Genomic DNA, 7,587 nt, shown 5'->3' with positions numbered 1-7,587 from the left:
CTCGAAATAAGCTAGAGGCTCGAAATAAGCTTGTAGGTTTGAAATAAGCTTTCAGGCTCGAAATAAGCTTTTAGGCATGAAATAAGCTTGTAGGCTCGAAATAAGCATTAACCCTGGATAGGTACGGTGGGTCGTTTGCGACCCCGAGCGTCAAAAAAAAACAGGTTTTTCTCACGTGACTCACCCCTGTCACTGAATTTGTGGGTGATCGACCTGCAGGAGGTGTCTCCCCTACACGCTCTAGTAGTGTCCAGATGTGCATTGCTGTAGCTGTACTCCTTCCCCGATTTCTGAGACGCGTCGGGGTCGTTCGCGTCCGAGTTTACCCTTCTGAGGTAGTTTGCATAATTATCAAAGTTATTACGTATTATGAAATTGTCGTAGAATGGTGCAACTTGTATAGGTTATCAGTTGTGGAAAGTCTTGGTGGATTGTTTGGCTACCATGTGCATGTTTTTTTTTTTAGTTAAAATGTCGTTCATCACCACGAGGACCATTTTACCGCGAGTGCCCCTTTTTCATTTTTTTTCATTTTTTTGCCAAGTCATTTTTCCGTAAGATATTGCCAAATAGTGTCGTAAAACTTTTGCTTGTTTAGTGTTGGAAAGTGTGTCTAGATGATCTGGCTACCCATGCATGACTTTGTTTTTGTCAGATACGACGTAGTTATTGGTATATTGGGTATTTAACTGCGGTTATCAATTTCTGTTTTTTTTTCAATATTTGTAAAAATTACTACGTAGTAAGGAATTGCCGTATATTATTCATTTTTTTTTCATGTTTATGTGTTACAAAGTGTGCCTTGATGGTTGGGCTAACACGTGCATGTCTTTTTTTTTATCTGAGATGTCGTATATTAGAATGTCGGGCATTTTACCGCGAGTGTCCCTTTTTAATTTTTTTTAATTTTTTTGCCAAGTCATTTTTCCGTAAGATATTGCGAAATAGTGTCGTAAAACTTTAGCTTTTTTAATGTTGGAAAGTGTGTCTAGATGATCTGGCTACCTATGCGTGATTTTGTTTTTGTCAGATACGACGTAGTTATTGGTATATTGGGTATTTAACTGCGGTTGCCAATTTCTGTTTTTTTTCAATATTTGTAAAAATTTACTACGTAGTAAGGAATTGCCGTATATTATTGATTTTTTTTCATGTTTATGTGTTAGAAAGTGTGCCTTGATGGTTGGGCTAACACGTGCATGTCTTTTTTTTTATCTGAGATGCCGTATATTAGAATGTCGGGCATTTTTCCCCGAGTGCCCCTTTTTATTTGTTTTGCATTTTTTGCTTAGTCATGTTACCGTAAGGAATTGGCAAGTAGTGTCGCAAAACTTATATTTTTATAGTGTTGGAAAGTGTTTCTAGATGATCTGGCTACCCATGCCTATTTTTTTTTTAGCCAGATATGGCGTATATATAAGTATGTGTTCGATTTTCCTGTGATTGCCATTTTTTCGTTTTTTCCCATTTCTTTCAAAATTACTACGTACTAAGGAACTATCACAGAGTAATATTTCATTTATATGTTTATTTGTCGGAAAATGTGCCTTGATGGTTTGCCTAGCACGTGGCTGAAATTTTTTTTTTCTGAAATGCCGTATATTAGAATGGCCATTTTTCCACGAGTGCCCCTTTTTATTTGTTTTGCATTTTTTGCTTAGTCATGTTACCGTAAGGAATTGGCAAGTAGTGTCGCAAAACTTATATTTTTATAGTGTTGGAAAGTGTTTCTAGATGATCTGGCTACCCATGCCTATCTTTTTTTTAGCCAGATATGGCGTATATATAGGTATGTGTTCGATTTTCCGGTGATTGCCATTTTTTCGTTTTTTCCCAATTCTTTCAAAATTACTACGTACTAAGGAACTATCACAGAGTAATGATTCCTCTAGATGTTTATTTGTCGGAAAATTTTGTTTACTTTTTTTTTGATTGAATATCATCAAATTTTTTTAGCTAAAATATTGTTTTACATATTTTTTTTTCGATTTTATTTCCCTTCAAAAAAAATTTTTTGGGTCACAATTTTAATTTTATAGTCGTAAAATAATCGACAATTATCCAGCAACCCACCATACAATTTCTATGCATATCCAATAATAATTAGATTAGTAAATAACACCTTGAAATTGACATACCCTTCCTACATTTCAAGTGGCAGATTAGGGAGTCTGAGTCAGTGTGGTTGGCGGCCATTTTGTGGACATATCCGAAGCGTAAGCTGCCCTATCTATATATATTCTTGTTCCCTATAGAATTTGTGATATTTTGGTATATTTTTACCTGCATAAATATCATATTATATATTAAATATATGTATTTTTTTACGAAATTTCCAAGTACTCAAAAAATTACCTTTAGATATGGCCCCTGATATAAATGTAATTTACAAAATAATGAAGATTTTTTTACATATTTCTATTTTAGGATAACATATGTTTATTCCCTAAAAAAATTAGCCACTTCCTATTTCATTTGGGTACCCAAAAAAATTCATGAAATTTGGACAATTTTTTTGGGCCAAAAAAAGTTACCCTTTTTTTCTCATTTCAGATCTTCACCTCCATGGGTCTGACTTCATCCAAAATACATCAAGATGTGTCCTAAACATTCAAGAATCAATTCCTAAAAGGATTTGTGTATATATGTATAAACTTTTTTTTATGAATTTTTATGTCAGGTCTTTTTTTTTCTACTTAATTTTTTAAAATATTTATAATAAATAGTTTTTCTGCAGATGAGTAGTATTTATCTTTACAGTTGTTTTAAGCATTCATTGAAGTTTTTTTTGGCAAAAGAAAAAAGGAGGTTACTGCAAAAACTGATTTTTCAAGAATTTTTTTTGGCATCGGGGTCGTTCGCGTCCGAGTATACCCTTAAAGGGGTGTCCGAGGACCGTACCTATCCAGGGTTAAGGCTCGAAATAAGCTTGTATGCTCAAAATAAGCTTTCCCGCTCGAAATAAGCTTGTAGGCTTGAAATAAGATTTTAGGCCCAAAATAAGCTTGTAGGCTCGAAATAAGCTTTCAGGCACGAAATAAGCTTGTAGGCTCAAAATAAGTTTTTAGGCTCGAAATAACCTTGTAGGCTCGAAATAAGCTTTTAGGCTCGAAATAAGCTTTTAGTCTTGAAATAAGCCTTTAGGCTCGAAATAAGCTTGTAGGCTCGAAATACGCTTTCAGGCTCGAAATAAGCTTTTAGGATTGAAATAAGCTTTTAGGCTCAAAATAAGCTTGTAGGCTCGAAATAAGCTTTTAGGCTCGAAATATGCTTTTAGGCTTGAAATAAGCCTGAAATAAGCATTTAGGCTTGAATTAAGCTTTTAGGTTCGAAATAAGCTTGTAGGCTCTAAATAAGCTTGTAGGCTCGAAATAAGCTTGGACGCTTGAAATAAGCTTTCAGGCTCGAAATAAGCTTTTAGGCTTGAAATAAACTTTTAGGTTCGAAATAAGCATTCAAGCGCGAAGTAAGCTTTCAGGCTCGAAATAAGCTTTTAGGCTCGAAATAAGCTTGTAGGCTTGAAATAAGCTTCCAGGCTCGAAATAAGCTTTTAGGCTCGAAAGAAGCTTATAGGCTCGAAATAAGCTTGTAGGCTCGAAATAAGCTTTCAGGCTCGAAATAAGCTTGTAGGCTCGAAATAAGCTTTCAGGCTTGAAATAAGCTTTTAGGCTCGAAATAAGCTTTTAGGTTTGAAATAAGCTTGTAGGCTTGAAATAAGCTTTCAGGCTCGAAATAAGCTTTTAGGCTCAAAATAAGCTTTTAGGCTTGAAATAAGCTTTCAGGCTCGAAATAAGCTTTTAGGCTTGAAATAAGCTTTTAGGCTCGAGATAAGCTTGTAGGCTCGAAATAAGCTTGTAGGCTTCAAATAAGCTTTTAGGCTCGGAATAAGCTTTCAGGCTCGAAATAAGCTTGTAGGCTCGAAATAAGCTTTTAGTCTCGAAATAAGCTTGTAGGCTCGAAATAAGCTTGTAGGCTCGAAATAAGCTTTCAGGCTCGGAAAAAGCTTGTAGGCTCGAAATAAGCTATTAGGCTCGAAATAAGCTTGTAGGTTCGAAATAAGCTTTCAGGCTCGAAATAAACTTGTAGGCTTGAAATAAGCTTCCAGGGTCGAAATAGGCTTTTAGGCTCAAAATAATCTTTTAGGCTTGAAATAAGCTTTCAGGCTAAAAAATAAGCATTTAGGCTTAAAATATGCTTTTAGGCTCGAAATAAGCTTGTAGGCTCTAAATAAGCTTATAGTCTTCAAATAAGCTTGGAGGCTTGAAATAAGTTTTTAGGCCCAAAATAAGCTTGTAGGCTCGAAATAAGCTTTCAGGCTCGGAATAAGCTGTAATGCCCTAAATAAGCTTTTAGGCTCGAAATAAGCTTGTAGGCTCGAAATAAGCTTTCAGGCTCGGAATAGCCTTGTAGGCTCGAAATAAGCTTATGGCTCGAAATAAGCTTTCAGGCTCGAAATAAGATTTCAGGCTCGAAATAAAATTGTAGGCTTAAATAAGCTTTCAGGCTCAAAATAAGCTTTTAGGCTTGAAATAAGCTTTTAGGCTCAAAATAAGCTTTTAGGCTCGAAATAAGCTTTCAGGCTCGAAATAAGTTTTTAGGCTTGAAATAAGCTTTTAGGCTCGAAATAAGCTTTCAGGCACGAAATTAGCTTTTATTCTTGAAATAAGCCTTTAGGCTTGAAATAAGCTTGTAGGCTCGAAATAAACTTTCAGGCACGAAATAAGCTTTTAGGATTGAAATATGCTTTTAGGCTTGAAATAAGCTTGTATGCTCAAAATAAGCTTTCAGGCTCGAATAATGCTTTTAGGCTTGAAATAAGCTATTAGGCTCGAAATAAGCTTGTAGGCTCGAAATAAGCTTGTAGGCTTGAAATAAGCTTTCAGGCTTGAAATAAGCTTTTAGGCTCAAAATAAGCTTTTAGGCTCGAAATATGCTTCCATGCTTGAAATAAGCTTTCAGGCTTAAAATAAGCTTTTAGGCTCGAAATAAGCTTCTAGGCTCAAAATAAGCTTTAAGGCTCGAAATAAGCTTCCAGGCTCGAAATAAGCTTTTAGGCTTGAAATAAACTTTTAGGCTCGAAATAAGCATTCAGGCTCGAAATAAGCTTTCAGGCTCGAAATAAGCTTTTAGGCTCGAAATAAGCTTGTAGGCTCGAAATAAGCTTTCAGGCTCGAAATAAGCTTTTAGGCTCGAAATAAGCCTTTAAGCACGAAATAAGCTTGTATGCTCGAAATAAGCTTTCAGGCTTGAAATAAGCTTTTAGGCTCGAAATAAGCTTTTAGGCTCGAAATAAGCTTGTAGGCTTGAAATAAGCTTTCAGGGTCGAAATAAGCTTTTAGGCTCGAAATAAGCTTTTAGGCTTGAAATAAGCTTTCAGGCTCAAAATAAGTATTTAGGCTTGAAATAAGCTTTTAGGCTCGAAATAAGCTTGTAGGCTCTAAATAAGCTTATAGTCTTCAAATAAGCTTGGAGGCTTGAAATAAGTTTTTAGGCCCAAAATAAGCTTGTAGGCTCGAAATAAGCTTTCAGGCTCGAAATAAGCTTTAAGGCTCGAAATAAGCTTTTAGGCTCGAAATAAGCTTGTAGGCTCGAAATAATCTTTCAGGCTCGAAATAAGCTTGTAGGCTTGAAATAAGCTTTCAGGCTCGGAATAGCCTTGTAAGCTCGAAATAAGCTTATGGCTCGAAATAAGCTTGTAGGCTTGAAATAAGCTTTCAGGCTCGAAATAAGCTTTTAGGCTTGAAATAAGCTTGTAGGCTTGAAATAAGCTTTTAGGCTCGAAATAAGCTTTTAGGCTCGAAATAAGCTTGTAGGTCTGAAATAAGCTTTCAGGCTCGAAATAAGCTTTTAGGCTCGAAATAAGCTTTTAGGCTTGAAATAAGCTTTCAGGCTCGAAATAAGCTTTTAGGCATGAAATAAGCTTGTAGGCTCGAAATAAGCTTATAGGCTTCAAATAAGCTTGTAGGCTTGAAATAAGCATTAAGACTCGAAATAAACTTGTATGCTCAAAATAAGCTTTCACGCTCGAAATAAGCTTGTAGGCCTGAAATAAGATTTTAGGCCCAAAATAAGCTTGTAGGCTCGAAATAACCTTTCAGGCCCAAAATAAGCTTGTAGGCTCAAAATAAGTTTTTAGGCTCGAAATAACCTTGTAGGCTCAAAATAAGCCTTTAGGCTCGAAATAAGCTTTTAGTCTTGAAATAAGCCTTTAGGCTCAAAATAAGCTTGTAGGCTCGAAATACGCTTTCAGGCTCGAAATAAGCTTTTAGGATTGAAATAAGCTTTTAGGCTCAAAATAAGCTTGTAGGCTCGAAATAAGCTTTTAGGCTCGAAATATGGTTTTATTCTTGAAATAAGCCTTTAGGCTCGAAATAAGCTTGTATGCTCGAAATAAGCTTGGACGCTTGAAATAAGCTTTCAGGCTCGAAATAAGCTTTTAGGCTCGAAATAAGCTTCCAGGCTTGAAATAAGCTTTTAGGCTTGAAATAAACTTTTAGGCTTGAAATAAGCATTCAAGCGCGAAGTAATCTTTCAGGCTCAAAATAAGCTATTAGGTTCGAAATAAGCTTGTAGGCTTGAAATAAGCTTCCAGGCTTGAAATAAGCTTTTAGGCTCGAAAGAAGCTTATAGGCTCGAAATAAGCTTGTAGGCTCGAAATAAGCTTTCAGGCTCGAAATAAGCTTTTAGGCTCGAAATAAGCTTGTAGGCTCGAAATAAGCTTTCAAGCTTGAAATAAGCTTTTAGGCTCGAAATAAGCTTTTAGGTTTGAAATAAGCTTGTAGGCTTGAAATAAGCTTTCAGGCTCGAAATAAGCTTTTAGGCTCGAAATAAGCTTTTAGGCTTGAAATAAGCTTTCAGGCTCGAAATAAGCTTTCAGGCTTGAAATAAGCTTTTAGGCTCGAAATAAGCTTGTAGGCTCTAAATAAGCTTGTAGGCTTCAAACAAGCTTCTAGGCTTGAAATAAGCTTGTGAGCTTTAAATAAGCTTTCAGGCTTGAAATAAGCTTTTAGGCTCGAAATAAGCTTTTAGGCTTGAAATAAGCTTTCAGGCTCAAAATAAGCTTTTAGGCTTGAAATAATCTTTTAGGCTCGAAATAAGCTTGTACGCTCGAAATAAGCTTGTAGGTTTCAAATAAGCTTGTAGGTTTGAAATAAGCTTTTAGGCTCAAAATAAGCTTGTATGCTCAAAATAAGCTTCCAGGCTCGAAATAAGCTTGTAGGCTTGAAATAAGATTTTAGGCCGAAAATAAGCTTGTAGGCTCGAAATAAGCTTTCAGGCTCGAAATAAGCTTGTAGGCTCGAAATAAGCTTTTAGGCTCGAAATAAGCTTGTAGGCTCGAAATAAGCTTTCAGGCTCGAAATAAGCTTCTAGGCTTGAAATAAGCTTTTATGCACGAAATAAGCTTTTAGGGTCGAAATAAGCTTCCAGGCTCGAAATAAGTTTGTAGGCTTGAAATAAGTTTTTAGGCTCGGAATAAGCTTGTAGGCTTGAAATAAGCTTTCAGGCTTGGAATAAGCTTGTAGGCTTGAAATAAGCTTTTAGGCTCGAAATAAGCTTGTAGGCTTGGAATAAGCTTTTAGGCTCGAA

This window comes from Palaemon carinicauda, chromosome 43, assembly GCF_036898095.1.
Source record: "Palaemon carinicauda isolate YSFRI2023 chromosome 43, ASM3689809v2, whole genome shotgun sequence".
NCBI classification, from domain to species: Eukaryota; Metazoa; Arthropoda; class Malacostraca; order Decapoda; family Palaemonidae; genus Palaemon; species Palaemon carinicauda.
The sequence above is the reverse complement of the archived record's forward strand: the minus strand, read 5'-3'. Positions refer to the sequence as shown.